This window comes from Stenella coeruleoalba, assembly GCF_951394435.1.
Source record: "Stenella coeruleoalba genome assembly, chromosome: 9".
In the NCBI taxonomy this organism is placed as follows: Eukaryota; Metazoa; Chordata; class Mammalia; order Artiodactyla; family Delphinidae; genus Stenella; species Stenella coeruleoalba.
In genome coordinates, this window is record NC_137155.1 from 100746916 (window position 1) to 100763951 (window position 17036).

Sequence of the window (17036 nt, forward strand, 5' to 3'; positions counted from 1 at the left end):
AAAGAGGCACTGTGCCTGGTGTGCCTCTTCAGGCTCTGGCGGCAGCGTATACCACTCTGGGAGTATCACCTGCACCCACTCATTGGGTGAGTGCGAAGACCGTCAGTTTCAAAAGAGGCAGAGCAAGCAGGCTCAGCAGAGTCTAGGCTGGAGTTCAAGTTCTCCTGCCACTGGAGCCACTGAACCTAGAAGGTCTGGCGGTGCTAGGAGTATCCTCACAGGATAAGGATGCTCGTCGAAGCCTTCCAAGCACAGCAGAGGAGCAGTGACCAAGAACCCTGGGGCTCTAGGGCAAGGCCGTGCCTTGCTTAGCAGAGAGCTACTCTCCACTGGAGAGACAGCTCCCCAAGGGCAACCTTGGTGTGAAGTTGCCTGTTTCCTGCCCTTTGTGTCATGCCTTGGAGTCAACTGATGGATGGGTTCTGTACCTAAGCTAGAGACAAACATGCCCGGGCCGGACACGAGGGGCTCAGCAGCCCTGCAGGAGGCTTGTCCAGACCTCTGTCCAGTGGGAGTGCTGTGTGTTGGACCAGCCAGATACTTCTTAATAGAGAAGATGATTCTGGAAACAAATACAGGTGTATCCCACGAGCTTATGTTGCTGAACTGTATCACCAGGTCTCCTTGAGGCAGGATGCACATCCCAAGTTTCAAAATGACTGTACAGGGACTTCCCTGGTGGTGCAGTGGGTAAGACTGCACACTCCCAATGCAGGGGGCCCGGGTTTGATCCCTGGTCGGGGAATTAGATCCAGCATGCATGCCGCAACTAAAAGATCCTGCATGCCACAACTAAGACCCAGGGCAACCAAAATAAATAAATAAATATTTTAAAAATTCTCATTAAAAAAATGGCTGTACAGCTAAGGAGGAGACAATATCCCATCCTGCATCACATTCCTTTGTGTCTTTGCCATGAAACACCACTCTTGGTGGTCAGCTGGGCACGTCTCCTTACTCACTTAGAGATAAATTGGCCGTGTGACCCTGGACGGGAAGTCTCTGCAGGCATTTTACCAGCCTTGAACTATCTGCAAGATACAAATGCTACTCATTTCCTAGGAAGAAGTCTAATCAGACATTCAATTGAGTCCTTATTTGTGTGGTGTTGGTTTCAATTTGCACAGAGTGGACTGCAAATTACATTTGCACCATGGTCAAAAGGTTGACCTTCTTTGGAAAGTGAAGAAGTAGTATTGGCTGGGACTCTTTCCTTTACAAGTAACTCCAATTTTAATTGCTTTAATTAAGAAAGGCAATTTGTTGGGTGACCTAACTGATGTTTCCAAGGATAGATTCAAGCATGGCTGGATCCAGGAACTCACATAATTAATCCATTCAAGGTGTTTCACTCCCGTCTCCCTTTCCCTTTGAAGACTTTGATTTTTTTAGGCTCTGGTTGTTTCACCTAACAAAATGTGGCAGGCTTATTCTAGCCCTCTCGCTGTTAACACTTCCAGCAGAAGAGGATCTTGTCACTGAAAATGCCAACATTATGTCCCTGAATTGGAAGTGTTGGGTCTTGTGTCATCCGGCCTTGAGAGCTGAGTGTTTGGTTTGCCCGGGCCTGGGTCACATGTCCACCCTTGGAGCAGGTGGAGACAACCCTGCCCAAACAAGGGACAGAGAATGAGGAGACTGCGGTGTCCAGGGGGGTCGACTCTTTGTTTATCAGAAAAAGGGGAAATGGATCCTGAGCTGGCGAAACATCAGTGCCCACTCAAAGCAGCCCCACGTCAGCTGTAGGTTGGGAAGGCCTATCTTTACGTCTAAGTGAATTAAGAACGATCATTGTTCCCTGGGGGGAATGCTCACCTTGGGAGAAAGCACTTTCAAGCAGTAGCTTCTGACTCTGATCAGTTTGCTAATGATAATTATTTTCATTAAAGCAGGTGCTCAAAAGCTTTCCACCTGGCAACGCATTGTTCATGGTTTGAGTTATTGTACGTAGTTGGGAGCATTTAAAGTTGTATTTCTTGCTGAGTATTTGATCAGTAATTTGAAGCAGTCAGGGGCAAGGTCCACCTTGATGGAGTTTTGCTCTATCGCCATCACTCTTTGTTCTTTTATTCTGGGAACGTGCAGCTGCTCAGTGGCTACCTTGGGGAAGCTGCGTGGGGCTGGGGTCCCAGAGCAGCCCCTTAATAGCTTGCTCTTAGGGGTTTCCGAATCTCCAAATCTCCATCTACTTATTAGGGAAGTGGAGGTACCCCCTGCCCCCCAGGGATACTGTGAAGCATGAGGGTGGGAAGGCCCTGCGCAGTGTCGAGGGCACGGTGGGAACTCAATTTATTGAACTGGCCTGAATCTGGTGCTTGCGAGCCCAGCGTGGGAGAGCTGGTGGGGCTTGGTACCCTGCCCACTGGCAGATGTTACAACCTGAACAGTGTGAATCGTGGAGTCTGAGGCTCCAGGGAAAGTGTATGTGTACCTGAGTGTAAGACAGTTGTTTTCAGAAGAAGAATTCAGCTGTGCGGTGAGGTTTGATTTTCATCTGAGTCTCTGTGCACTGGGTGCACGCAGCCTCTGCCTCGGTATTTAGCAGGAAGAGGAAGCAACGCCTCCCCAGCCGTGAGCCTTCTTCACGTTGCCGCGGCCTCCATTTCCAAACAGGAAGCAAGTAAAGTGAGTGCAGCCGGGAGGAGCTCGGATGCGCCTCCCCTGCAGGATCCAGGGCTGTCTTTCCACTGCAGTCCTCACCTTTCAAGGAACCGGGGGCTCAGATGAGCCTTCTGAGTGTGTGGTCACCAGGGATGGGGACTGAGGGCGTGGTGTATGAGTAGGAACCACGTTGCTTTGTTGTCCGAGGACACCCAGAGCCCTCGGCATGGTGTTGGGCATGGCCAGTGCCCCAGTATTTGCCACTGAAGCTGAGGATACCCACTATACCTGGCGGTGGTGCAGCCACTATGGAAAGCGGTATGGAGGTTCCTTACAGAACTAGAATAGTGTTACCATAGGATCCAGCAATCCCACTCCTGGACACAGATCTGGGCAAAACTATAATTCAAAAAGATATATGCACCCCAATGTTCACAGCAGCACTATTTACAATAGTCAAGACATGGAAGCAACCTAAATGTCCATCGACAGATGAATGGATAGAGGAGATGTGGTCCATATACACAGTGGAGTATTAGCCATAAAAAAGAATGGAATAATGCCATCTGCAGCAACATGGATGGACCTAGAGATTATCAGACTGAGGGAAGTAAGTCAGACAGAGGAAGACAAATATTATATGATATCTCTTATATGTGGAATCTAAAAAATGATACAAATGAATCTATTTACAAAACAGAAACAGACTCACAGACATAGAGAACAAATTTATGATTACCAAAGAGGAAAGCGGGGGAGAGATAAATTAGGGGTATGGGATTAACAGATACAAACTACTCTACATAAAATAGATAAGCAACAGGATTTACTAAATAGCACACAGAACATATTCAATATTTTGTAATAACCTACCATGGAAAAGAATCTGAAAATACATGTATATAACTGAACCACTTTGCTGTACACCCGAAACTAATACAATATTGTAAGTCAACTATATTTCAATAAAAAAGAAGGGGTGCTATCGTTCCTCAGATTCAGAGATATTAATTTGTCCAAATTCAAGTTTATTCAGTGCCTGAGATCACACTACTCCCATTTCCAGTATTTGGGCCTCAGAGAATCCCCTGATGTGAATACTGGCTCTAAACTCACTTCCTCAAAGATAGGAGAGAAACCCACAGTGTGTGACCCCCTCCTTCTGGCTTGACCCCTCCTGTGGCAGTTGAACCAGGAGAAGGGGGTCTGTCACCAGAGGATGGGGAGCTCTTTTGGCCTAGAGATGCTGAAAACAGGGGGACTCAGGAGGACTGAGCTAGGGTACTTTTTGTTTCAGAGAGTGTAACCTTTTAAAAAATGATATAAAATCTCATAACATAAAATTATCTATTTTAAGCATACAATTCACTGGCATTCAGTACATTCACAATGTTGTGACACCACGCCCCATCTAGTTCCAAACCATTTCCATCACCCCAAAAGGAAACCCTGTACCCCTGAATCAATGAGTTCCCATTCTCCCTCTCTCCAGACCCTGGAAGACAACAATCTGCTTTTTCTCTCTATGATTTACTGATTGTGGAAACTTCATGTAAGTGGACTTATATAACAAGTGGTGTTTCATGACTGGTTGCCTTTACTTAGCACGGTGTTTTCTGAGGTTCGCTCATGTTATGGTATATCTCTGCACTTCCGTCGCTTTTACGGCTGAATTGTATTCCATTGTGTATATACCACATTTTGTTTACCTGTACATCTGTGAATGAATATTTAGGTTGTTTCTAGCTTTTGGCTGTTGTGAACAGTGCTGCTGTGATCATGTGTATACGTGTATTTGAGTCTCTGTCTTCAATATTTTTGGTATATACTTAGGAGTGGAATTGCTGGGGCATATGATAGTTCTATATTTAACTTTTTGGGGAACGTCCAATCTGTTTTCTACAGCAGCTACACCATGTTCAGTTCCCACCAACTATGTATGAGGGTTCCAGCTTTCCCACATCCTCACCAACACTTGTTGTTTTCCATTTAAACATTATCATTGTAGCCATCGGGCTCCCTCTCACCCTTCAGGCCTGAGCTCACTGGGGAGGCCTTCCGCACCCACCTTGTAAAAGACAACACACCTCTTCCCTTGGTTCTTGCTAAAGAAAACATTCTGATACTTGTTAAAATGGTGAGGAAGACTTTATTAGAGCTATTGTGATAGGTGTCAACGCAATAGGGGAGAGAATGGGGGCTTGACTCCGAATACAACACTGACTCGTGGGGATTTATGGCCGAGGAGCAGGGTTGGGGGAGCCTGTGGATGGTAAAGGGCTAGGAGGCGGCATCAGGGGTGGCGGTGGTGGCTCTTCAAACTGGCCTAGCAGGATTCGGCTGAAGGCGGGCCAGGTGATCCGATATCACCTGGTGATGGTGGGAGTGAGGCATTGGGTCAGATGCCAAGGGCAAGGGATTCTTTCCAAGTGGACTTAACAGGGTTCTTGCTAAAACTGGGCTCTGCTGGCCCAGCAAGGATGGGGGCCAAGGTTAGTCTAGAGGAGGGCTCAGAGGAGCTCGAATAAAGTTTGCATAAGGAGAGAGGCTTTGTCCTTACTCAGAGTTCTGTGACCCTGTTTATTTCTTCTATTGCATGTATCCTGATCTGTAGAGAGAACACTCACTAGGATCGCGTCTCTATTCTTTCCTGTTTTGTCTTCCCCAGTAAAGCAGACACTCCCGAAGGCAGAGGCTTTTCACCCTTTTCAGCCCCGTCCTCGGTATCCAGAGTGGTGCTTGCTATAGCAGGCTTTCAGGAGGTGTGTGATCCAGCCGTGCTTGGGCCTTGGGAAGTTCTCCAGAAGTAACATGCGTGTGGAACGCGAGCCCTTTACTGTAGACAGCATGCATGAGCAGAAAGGACGGCAGGGCTCTGGAGGGTTCTGCGGAAAGCAGACCCACCTGTCAGTCTTGACAGCTCACCTGCCCGATACCTGAAGACAGCATCGTGGTCCACGTTCCAACACCCACAGTTTAGGGAAATCCCTGGCAGGGCAGGGCTTCTGCTGTGACTTATGGATCCCGGGAGTGGCCTAAGCTGTTAGTTTTTCCAACTCGGACTCTGTCCTGACATATCCTGTCTCCCTCGTTTTTTCAGTGGCAGCCTTGATACTTCACAGAAATTCAAAGAAACTCACCAGGGGAACTTCGGGGACCCCGGTGTAGTGCAGAGTGGATGTATACAATAGCATTGAAGCCGGTGCGTATGGGCAGCTGTGTTTTATTCACAACACTGGCCATTGTTATGTTTGTATAGCTTGATATGCAAGGCTTCTTATAGGAAGTTAGTTTTCAACACTGTTAGGAGTTGGACTCCAACAAGCTTGGATAATGTATCCACAGTTGTTCTTGGCATCCGGAACTCTGCAGATGCTTCCGGCAGCTCTGTATGGGGACAGACACACGATGCCAGCTGCAGTGCAGAGGCTCTCTGTGCTTTGTTGAGAACAAGGCCAACGATCTCAGCGGCGTTTTTGAGATATTGGCTCCTTCTATGAAGCCCGACAGCAGCCTACAGATTTTGTTTTTTAATTCTTGAATTTTATTTTATTTATTTACAGATTTATTTTTGATGTTAGCATATGGCTGGCAAAAAATTCACAGCCGTCAAAAGGTTTTTGGCAATGTAGATGTATAGAGTGTGTGGCATTTGATTTTAAACTCGTTTACAGAACTTTTATTTTGGTCTTCACGATGCCAAACACCTGTTTCACGCAATACTCACTTTTCAAGTGGCTGTTTTAGTGTCATTCAGAGAACTTGGGTGTGCACATCAACCTTTATTGTAACAAGGGAGAGTTGAGCATTGCAGTTGACCGTGGTCATTGCTGGGCTCATCAAACAATATGCAGACATTTGTGGAGAAGTCTATGAGGGAGGGATTTCTAACACAGCCACTCACTGTGTAAACTAGGGAAGTTAATCAACTTCTGTCTCAGTATTTTATCTGATAAATGAGCCAGTTTCTGTCTAACTACCTTGCGAGATTTTTATGAAGTCCCTACTCGATAAAATCCAGAGAGACTAGCTGGGTAGCAACAAAAGCAACATCTGAGCTGAGATCTGTCTGGTGCAAGCTCACCCTTGCTCACACCGGCGTGTCGGTGCCCTGCACATAGACGTTGGACTTCATTTAATGAGTAGAATGGAAGACCAGGTGACTTAGCATTTTCCAAGACAGCAGACCCAAGGCAAGTTTTAATCACAGGTGGGCTGCAGAGGTGCTATCCCAGGGCAGAGAAAGATGGAAAACGGTGGTGAGGGGCGGGTGGGGGGAAGAGAAGGTCACATGGGACTGCCCTGCCCCTGCTTCACATGGGGCTGCTAGAAGACACCCTGTCACATCTTGGGGCACCTGGATGGTGCTGGACAGGCCATTCAGAGAATCGTGCTTGGGAACAGTCCATTGGAGGGAAGGGAGAGTAAGTTTTCTGCCGCTGGTCAAAGTTGGCTTCATGGAGGTTTACCTGCCCTTCCCCCTGGGTTGTCATCTGCCCCCCACAGCTGCCACTATGATGTGGCAGTTCACCCCAGAGGCTCTGAGTGTCCTGCTGGAGTCCGGGCAGATGCGCAGGTTCTCGCCGCAGCCCTGGCCCCTCTGAGGAGTGGATTGTACAAGAAGGAGGAAGGAGGTCCAGGCTGTCCAGGCTCTGAGTCATGAGGCCACCGCATCAGCTGAAACAGAGAAGCCACTTGGATCCTGGAGTCGGAGGGGGCTGAGGGAAAAGGCTGACCCTCAAGCCATCTGAGGGACAGGGCTTACATTTCCGAGTGTCAGACACATCATATCCCGAGGTTGCCTGATAGGATCTTGACCAGTGGGTAAAAATCCTGGACTTGTAGCAGCGTGGGGAGGACTAGCTTTCTCAAGTCTTAGGAGCCCAACGCCTGTATTTTAGTAAGCTTAGGTGGAAAAATGTCTTCTGGCACTTTTATTCGATGGGAAAGGGGCCTTAAAAGTCAAATGCAGTCTACATCTGGCCATGAGCACAATCAGGGTTGGTGACTGTTCATATCGTGGATGAGAACTTTGGCCCCAAACATACCCTTTATTGAACAGCTTCCTCCCCCACTTACTGGATTTCCAGAAATACCATCTTGGTCACATTGAGTCACGGCAATGTGTTACCTGGAGCAGCGGTCACTCCAGGAGTCTGCACTCCTTGTTTGTTTTAAAGACACAGCATCTTACCCTTGAAGCACTGTGCAAGATGCTAGATGTGGGAAGAAAAGTACAAGGGAGCTTGGTGTGTGGTCTGTGAAATTTACATCTGGTTAGCAACAGTCCTTAGTAGGCCGTCAGGTGAGCTTCAGCCTCCAGAAGTCCTTGCAGGTCAGATTAGGAATGTTTGATGGGAAGAGATGACGGGTAATCACCATTTTACTCTTCTTTGTATGCACTCGACTTTTTTAGGCTCCTCATATAAGAAGGATGAGTCACACGGTATTCATCCTTCTCTGTCTACATCATTTCATTTAGCCTAATGCCCTCCAGCTTCATCCATGTTGTCATAAATGGCAGAACTTCCTTCTTAAAGGCTGAATAATATTCTACTGTACGCATGTACCACATTTTCTTAATCCATTTATCCATCAATGGACACTTAGGTTGTTTCTATGTCTTGACGACTTGTGAATGATGCTGCAACGAACATAGGGGTGCTGATATCTCTTTGAGATTCTGATTTCAACTCTTCTACATAAATACCCAGAAATAGGATTTCTGGAAAATATGGTAGTTTCATTTGTAATTTCTTGAGAACCTCCATACTGTTTCCACAGTGGATGCACCATTTTGCATTCCCACCAACTGTGCACGGGGTAGGTACCATCATTTACCAACTCCCTTTTGTCAACTTCTAGAAGATTCTCATGGGCTTGGGATATTGTGTATATGTTTGTTTCTTTTTTCAGGATCCGAGCTTGGCAGCATTTTTGAGATACCTGTGCCCTTTTTATTTCTCAGTTTTTCCTGGGTCACTAAATTTGTCTTAAGATTGTAAGTGATATGGAAATGCTTTGAGTTTGTCCCATAATTCAGAGTTAGAAATTATTGAATCTTGGATTTTAAATCTTGAGACACCTGTCATTTTATTATTTATTGGTGATTTTCCCCAAGCAAACATCTGCCTCACACTTGCTTTTAATTTCAATGGTCCTGAAAGATTCAGAAATCCCTGAGGGCAGAAAATTTTCATTTGTGATGCCAACATCAACTTAAGACATTTTGTAAATATTAGTGCCTTCAAAATAATGAAGTCTTGAATTTTCTCACTTTCATTAAAACCAACCACTGAAACAGCTTAATGCCTCCCAACTTTGCCCTTGTGTCAGGTTACAGCAGCTCAATAATACTGACTATGTAATTTATTTGTGGGAGGCATGTAAAGAAATTTCTATGTTCCTACTTTCATGTCTTTCATTAATTTGCTAACTTGTTGTCACTTTCTCCTCACTCTTGGAAAAGCTACTCTGAGATGAAGTAACTTACAGAAGGTCACACATTATATTAATGCTGGTAAGCTTGTCCTCTGGCAGCTAGGTGGTTCTTGGAGAATTGGAGAATTCTTTTCTTCTTGTAGCTTGGAGAATAGCTAGCCCATCATCAGGTCCACTGGAAAAGTACACCAGGAATATTGTATAACTTACCCAGCTGAAAATATTCAGCTGCTTCCCTGAGGATACAACTCACCCCACAAGACGTAATTCAGACCAACATTTCTAAATACAAGGTGTGCGTGTGAGGCCAATTAGCTCCAGTTTCTGAGCCTTTGTTTATGCTATTCTTCTTGCCTGGGATGCCCCTGCTTCTTTCTTCTTCTTTCTTCTTATTCAAAAAAGTGAGAGAGTGGCATGGACATATATACACTACCAAACGTAAAATAGGTAGCTAGTGGGAAGTAGCCGCATAGCACAGGGAGATCAGCTCGGTGGTTTGTGACCACCTAGAGGGGTCGGGTAGGGAGGGTGGGAGGGAGGGAGACGCAAGAGGGAAGAGATAAGGGAACATATGTATATGTATAACTGATTCACTTTGTTATAAAGCAGAAACTAACACACCATTGTAAAGTAATTATACGCCAATAAAGATGTTAAAACAAAACAAAACAAAAAACATTTCCTACTCCTATTGCAAGGGCTGACATAAATTCTGCTTCTGCCATTAAACCCCATCTAGTTATGACACCCATTAATGAGCTTTTTTATTGAGTGTATTTACCACACTTCATGTTTTCCCATCCACTCAAGCCCTGAAGACAGCGTGTCTCACGAGGCAGCATCACCTCGGCAACTGGAGGGAGGAATGGCTTTCAGGTTTCTTGTTGAACTTGGCCATGGAGACACTGAGGAAGTACTCATCTGCGGATATTGTACCTTCCTATGCCAAAATTCAAGTCTGCTTACTTTACATCTTTAACCCGACTCCCTAATCTGCATTTGTGGCATTGTCTCAGGAAGCACATTGGGCAGGAGTTGCCATAGTGCACGTGAAGGGCAGTGCTGCATGTCCCCAAGCCGAGGAGCGTTTCTGCCTGTGTGTTGTCACAGATGCCTTTGCCTGCCTCTCTTTTTTCTGGGGTCTTCATTTTAATTTGTTTTTTTAAATTTTTTTATTTTTGCGGTACGCGGGCCTCTCACTGTTGTGGCCTCTCCTGTTGCGGAGCACAGGCTCCGGACGCGCAGGTTCAGCGACCATGGCTCACGGGCCCAGCCGCTCCGCGGCATGTGGGATCTTCCCGGACCAGGGCACGAACCCGTGTCCCCTGCATCGGCAGGCGGGCTCTCAACCACTGCGCCACCAGGGAAGCCCTTAATTTGTTTTTAATTGCCTATTTAACACACCTAGCAATTAAGGTGAAATGGCTCTTTGACAAATGTGAGTACATTTTAATTAGTGCTAATTGCTTTTGTTAATTAAAAGTAATGCTTTATATTGTGTTATTGGTATTCTTTTTTTTTTTTTTGAAGTTGCCATGCCATATGTTGTATCTTTACAGGAGCTTATCAACATAGACTCTGTCACATTGTATACAGTTATATATATATGTTTTTTCACACACACACACTGTATTTTATTTTTACAAGAGATAAATAAACTGACGCCAAGCATTGTACATGGATGGCCACAACAAAAGCACCAATGACTGCAATTACCAAACACGAAACACACACTACGTCATAATATTGACATTCAGCCCAGGAATCCTCCACTGTAAGAGCTCCTTTACTTTGCAGTGAAAAGTGATTTGTCTATTTTTTGCCTCTGAGTCCTTGTGGGATTTTTATTTTTTATTCAAACAGAAAGTTACAAAAATTATAATCATCCTCATCAGTTCACTCAGTCCCATGTAATTAACTGTTTTTTTCATCTTGATCTTTTGTTAGCACTTTTATGAGTTCATCAGTTTTCCATTAGAGTTCTGAAAATGCTTATTCATTGAGTTCAGCAGTGTAGTCAGTTACCAGAAACCTGTACTTGTCAGAGTCTTTTCCATGAATTCCTTGAAGATGAAACCCTTTTATAGGAACATTTCTGCAAAAGCATCAGAGTACACCCAGAACTATCTGTAAATGACAAAAGACTTAAAAATGACCACAGTTAAAGATTTGATGGAAGTTCATAATAATGCAATTGACAAGGAAATTTAGTTATTTCTGAGATATACTTTTTTTTTTTTTGCGGTATGCGGGCCTCTCACTGTTGTGGCCTCTCCCATTGAAGAGCACAGGCTCCGGACGCGCAGGCTCAGCGGCCATGGCTCACGGGCCCAGCCGCTCCGCGGCATGTGGGATCTTCCCGGACCGGGGCACGAACCCGTGTCCCCTGCATCGGCAGGCGGACTCTCAACCCCTGCGCCACCAGGGAAGCCCTGAGATATACATTTTAAAGTAATAACTAGAATTATGACTTATAACATTATACCAGAACATATAAGATTTTTAGAAATTTCATGTAATGTCTGAAACATTTATATTAACATATTTCCATACAAATAACCCAAGGAAAGTTTAGTATTAGTTGTTTTTGTTTGTTTGTTGGTTGGTTTATACTGCAGGTTCTTATTAGTCATCAGTTTTATACACATCAGTGTATACATGTCAATTCCAGTCGCCCAATCCAGCATGGTCTTCTCTTATAGATGGATTAATGAGTTCCAATCAATCCTGCTACAAAGGGACTTAGCTTTGTAATCATTCGGACTTTAGGGCATGCAGTCCATGGAGAATGAAGACATATGGCTAGGACTTGAGGCCGAGGTAAGAGGAGAGGCAGCTGACGTGGTCGCTGGCTTGGCCCACTCCCCTGAGTTTGGAAGTGCCCTGAACGTCCTTGGTGAGGGGTGGTCTGGCCCACTGCATCAGTAGGTTTTCAGCAAGGAAGAGGAACGTCCTTAAATTAGGATAATTTCTAGAGGATTTAATAATGGGACTATTTATAAGGGTCTGGGTTGGGTAAAGGGGGGTCACAACGGACAGAACTGTTACCACCCTTAGGTCAGAGGGACGGGGGTGGGGGAAAGGTTACCAGAACCTGGAACCTGGAATGATAGGTTCATTTAGGGAAGGCTGCTTTTAGAAAATCAATGACCATTGGGTGGGGGGTACGTTCAAATTGAAGCCACTTTGCCGGGATGGGTTCGAGGACTCATAGCCCGTCCTCGCCTGCCTTCTCCCCTCTGAATTCCTGCTAGGGCCCCCCAGTGGCTGAAACACCTGGGGTGATGAGTCAGTGATGAGATTTCTACGAGTCAGACTTCTGGGGCAGAGAGCAGAGGGAGAGTGGATCTGTATAATGAAACACATATACCCAGCACCACTAGAGCAGAAATTCCTCGACCTCTAGACAAACCTGGGCTGCATGGACCAGAGAGCTGAAGGTCCATGTGGGAAAGGACTGGGGGAATCATTCCCGGGTGCACCTGCCACAGCGTTGCAGGGTCCTTTCCCCTGGGGACACAGCCTCCTCTCAGCCAGTGTGCTTCAGGTTTGAGAAGTGGGTCAGTGAGGACACCGGGTGAGGTGTCACAATGTTTTCCTGCGCAGCTGCTCCCAGCCTCCTGCCGACTACACTGATGTCTTGTGGTTGCACAGACTGAAGAATACTTTATGTAGCAGCCAGTTATATTCCTGCTGGGCGTGTCCTCATCTGTCAGCTCTTCCCATAGCTCTCAGGGCCATGCCCTTGTGTACCACCCTGACCTTGATACTTACCTTTCCTGTCCCGCATCCACATTGCTGACAGGGAGCCTGATTCCATTAGGGCATCTGTGACAATCAGCCCGATCAGTAGAGTCAGACTTCACGTACCAGGTGCCCTTGTACCATTTATTATTATTACGTTTTTAACTGTAAATGAAATGTCTTCCAGTCCCTCCCATGCAGCATAGATATCTGGGGTTGGGGGGGTTGCCTACACGGCAGCCACCCTCGCATGCTCGTGCCTCTGAGTCTCTCCATTCTTTGGGCCACCATCGACCTTGGCAGTTCAGGTCGTTGTCCTTTGCCAGGAGCTTGGAGGAAACAGTGGCCCTCGTGGAGCCCTGCAGTAGCAGCAAGTCAGCGCCAGCTCCTGGGGCCTTGCTGGGACCCTCGGTCCTCGGCCATGGGAAGGGTTCCCATCCTGGTAAACCTGTGTCCCACTCCCTCCACCCAGAACCCTCAGGTCCCACGCGTGTCCTCCCGGCTCCTGTCAGTACGGATGGCCTTGGCTGACTCTAGAGGGACCTCTGGTTCTGGGATGACCCTTCAGAGTCACCCTGGAACGGGGGGGCCAGGTGGGCCTTGATTGACGCTCATCAGTCAGTCTCTGGGTGCAGCCTGGCCCTGCCTCCACCCCAGGATGGGGCAGGGCTTGAAGGTCTCGAAGGGCTTGAAGGCCACCAAAACTCCCTGCGGCCTTGGGAGTGAGAGCTTCAGTCAAGGAGGAGGGAATCGACCGTGCACGCTCCGTACATGGCTCATGTTTATATGATGATTTGGCAAACGTAGACAAGAAGACACTTTCATCCGTTATGTCGACAGCCAGAGAGAAGCGTATTTCATTTCTATTCCTTTTGTCTGTTATGTCTTGACGTGCATACATTTCTTATAAATGAAACCATTCCACACAAACCTAGCTTGTCCACCAAGCTAGCCATTTTCCCATTTGTCCTCACGTTCACCCCTACTCTTACCTTGTTCTGCTCTGTGTCATGGATACTCCATTTCCCAGGGTGTCTCGGATCCTGGTTGGGCCCCTGGGAGACTGAATGGAAGCATAGGGGTTGGCAGGAGACAAAGTATTCTTCCCCCGCTCTCTTGCTCAAGGGGGTGGCCCCAGCACTCACAGACTGACGATCCCAGCCCCTGGCCTCTGAGAGCAGGGCCGTGCTCCCCGCCTAGCCATGCAGCGGTAACACCTGCCTGCTTTGCTAATCTTCAGGTTGGCTTGCCATTCCCTGCTTAATTACCGATGAGATGGAATTGCTGAAAACCAATATCTTGTATTAAATATCCTTTGCCTAAAATACTTAGAATAGTTTTAATTAATCCCCAATTTTTGGACTTCGAGGCTGTTTCTTGTTTGTTCCTAGCAGCATTGAGCCACGACCCTCTTTGTTACTAAATCTTTGTGCGCAGTCATGATTACTTTATAAAGCTAAATTCCCAGAGGCGGAGGAATTACTGGCTCGAAAGATTTAAAGCTCTCGTTCAGCTATCGCTAACTTTCCTTCCAGAAGGTTTTACTAATTGCTCATCTTTTCTTGGTCACTAACTATGACTTAATCCCTCACCTGGGCCCTCCGAGCCCTGGATTTCCAGTTTGCAGCGTGTGGCTGCAGACGGAGCACCATGATGTAAATGATGACCACAGCATTGTGCTATGTAGAACCTGCACAAGTGTCCCCAGCAGTTCTGCCGACCTGAACACATGGAACAGAATGGGAACAGGCTTTGTCTAGAGTGAAAGAGTGGCAGAAAATTAAAGGCGCTGAAAGGGTGGAAACTGTGATACCATGTTGCCTCTCACTGCCCGGGTGTGTATATTTCTTCTGTCAATTCTGATGCCTGGCACCAGTTCCTCCTCCTCCAAGAAGCCTTCCTGGATTTTACCTGGGCACTCACTCAAAAATGATGTCTTGTACTGTGCTCATATTTCACTTGTATATGTCTTTCTATTCCTGTCTTCAGGTAAACTTTCTCATTTGGGGCAAGCCTACTTTCCCTGCTCTCCTGTCCCCTCTCTACCTCCCATAGTGCTTGTAATAATGCTGTAATGACAGGCAGAGTTGAATAACTTGTTTCTTTTGTTGGAACTCTGGTGATCATTCCTGCCCCACCCCCACCCTGGGGAGTCAGTAACCTACTATTTTTCCAAGGCCTAACACTTTTTTCCTAAGCTGAAGATGCTAATTCCCGCCCCCAACTCCTTGGCATTTCCCCTAGGATACTATTCACATCACATTTGGAAGAGTATTAGGCTTGCTTATTACTCTCAAGGCTGCACCCCTGCTTTGTTTATCTCCTGCGCTGAGGGCAAGTGCCACCTCGTGTATAGAACAGACCCTCAAAGTTGCCAGATTTAGCAAGCGAAGATACAGGACACCTAATTAAATGTGAATTTCAGATAAATAACAAATAGATTTTCAGTGTAAGGATGTCCCATACCATCTTTTTGATATACCTATGCTAAAAATTATTCATTGTTTATCCAGAATTCAAATTTAACTGGGCATCCTATATTTTTTCTGGCAATCCTATGCTCAAGAAATTGTATTGTTTTCATGTAGTATTGATAATGCCAAGGAACTGTGGGCTGTACATATTTGCTTTATGTGAGTTTCTGAAGCACCACTGATATCTTAAAGTAATTTACCTATTTACTGTGGCTCCCCTTCCCCCCAAGCCTTTGTCTCTAACCCCCATTTGTCCCTCTCTGTGTTTACTTTAATCCCTTCACTGCCTCTCTGAGGATTCTAAGGAAGTTATCACAGCAACCTAAATCATATACACAGTTAATCTAGAATAAACCTAGCAAAAAGCATAGATGTTCTACCCATTATTATAAGTGGGGCATTGAAATCTCCAATTATTATTGTTGAATTGTTCGTTTCTCCTTTCAGTTACGTCAGTTTTTGCTTTATGTATTTTTTCAGCCTTTTCGTTAGGTGCGTATATGTTTACAATGGTTATACATTCCTGATGAATAAGCTCTTTTATTATTATACAACGTCTCTCTTTGATTCTAGTCATTTTTTTGGTTCAAGTCCTTTAGTCTGATATTAATATAGCAACTCCACCTCTTTCAAGGGTGCTGTTTGCATACATTTTTCTATCTTTTAATCTTCAAACTTTTTGCCTGTGCTCTGAATCTAAAGTGTGTTTCCTGTCCACAGCATGTAATTGAGTCTTTTTTTTTAAAGCTAGTTTGGCAATCTCTGTCTTTTGATTGAATTGTTTACTCCATCCACATCCTGGTCTGCTTCTCCTGGAGTGACACACGTGCTGTATGAGCAGAGCTGGGCTGGGGTGGCAGCCCCTGGTCTGGAGTGACACACCTGCTGTATGAGCAGAGCTGGGCTGGGGTGGCAGCCCCTGGTCTTCTAGGCTTGTACTCCTGCTGTGGAGCCTCTGCTTATGAATCAGCTGGTATGGGGTCAATCGAGGCCTCGGTATTGTCAGCCCATCATACCTGGGGTGGACGTTCTGTACCACAAGGTAGGAGTCTCATCTTTTTAGCCATGCCTGCCTGGAATTCTTTTATTTATTTATTTATTTATTTATTTATTTTTGGCTGCATTGGGTCTTCAATGCTGTGTGCGGGCTTTCTCTAGTTGTGGCAAGCGGAGGCTACTCTTCGTTGCGGTGAGCGGGCTTCTCATTGCAGTGGCTTCTCTTGTTGCGAAGCATGGGCTCTAGGCACGCGGGCTTCAGTAGTTGTGGTGTGCAGGCTCAGTAGTTGTGGCACATGGGCTCAGTAGTTGCGGCACATGGGCTCAGTAGTTGTGGCACATGGGCTCTAGAGTGCAGGATCAGTAATTGCGGTGCATGGGCTTAGTTGCTCCACGGTGTGTGAGGTCTTCCCAGATCAAGGCTTGAACCTGTGTCGCCTGCATTGGCAGGCAGATTCTTAATCACTGTGTCACCAGGGAAGTCCCTGCCTGGAATTCTGAAGACCTGAGAAGCACCCGTCACCTACCCTTTCAAAGGGAAAATGTAGCTCCACTGGGAGTGAGGTGGGGAGAGAGTCCCCGTCTTCTTAGCTGCATCTGCTCAGGTCAGAGCACCTGTGGTCGAGTTACCCAGGGCTGGGGGACTGGGGGTGGGAGGGGGCTCAGATTCCATAGACTTTCACTGTTTTTACTGAGATTTAGTAGATTTTCTTAAATGAATGTTTCTCCATTCCTTTGCTAAATGCCCTTAGGACAATTTCCAGAGGCTTTAGATGGTTG

At 46.2% G+C, this 17036-nt stretch overlaps 1 protein-coding gene across 5 annotated transcripts in view; it reads left to right on the forward strand.

Moving 5' to 3' along the window:
* ACTR3B (actin related protein 3B) overlaps nucleotides 1–17036 on the forward strand; it is a 272968-nt gene that overhangs the window by 185432 nt on the left and 70500 nt on the right. The window contains exon 15 of one of the 5 annotated variants that reach the window (XR_013829941.1): nucleotides 5702–5749. The exons of the other annotated variants lie outside the window; for them this stretch is intronic. The gene's annotated coding sequence lies outside the window, so the exon portion shown is untranslated. Of the gene's footprint in view, nucleotides 1–5701; nucleotides 5750–17036 lie in introns of those variants that run through there. 5 annotated transcript variants of the gene reach the window in all.